The sequence below is a fragment of the Sinocyclocheilus grahami genome, unplaced genomic scaffold (assembly GCF_001515645.1).
Source record: "Sinocyclocheilus grahami isolate Dianchi unplaced genomic scaffold, SAMN03320097.WGS_v1.1 scaffold731.1, whole genome shotgun sequence".
NCBI classification, from domain to species: Eukaryota; Metazoa; Chordata; class Actinopteri; order Cypriniformes; family Cyprinidae; genus Sinocyclocheilus; species Sinocyclocheilus grahami.
The window spans coordinates 127,601-127,913 of NW_015505910.1; the positions used below are offsets into that span (position 1 = coordinate 127,601).

The 313-nt window shown below is 28.4% G+C and overlaps 1 protein-coding gene across 4 annotated transcripts in view; it reads left to right on the forward strand.

Annotated features, from left to right (window-relative positions):
- LOC107560511 (phospholipid transfer protein-like) overlaps window positions 1-313 on the forward strand; it is a 20,398-nt gene that overhangs the window by 14,214 nt on the left and 5,871 nt on the right. The gene's annotated exons all lie outside the window — the stretch shown is intronic.

Consider the following 313-nt stretch of genomic DNA (forward strand, 5'->3'; position numbering starts at 1 on the left):
ATAGATAGATAGATAGATAGATAGATAGATAGACAGATAGAACAACAACAGATAGATAGATAGATAGATAGAAAGATATATAGATAGATAGATAGATAGATAGATAGAACAACAACAGATAGATAGAACAGTAGATAGATAGATAGATAGATAGAACAACAACAGATAGATAGATAGAACAGTAGATAGATAGATAGATAGAACAACAGATAGATAGAACAACAGACAGAGATAGATAGATAGAACAACAACAGATAGATAGATAGATAGATAGATAGATAGATAGATAGATAGATAGATAGATAGATGGATA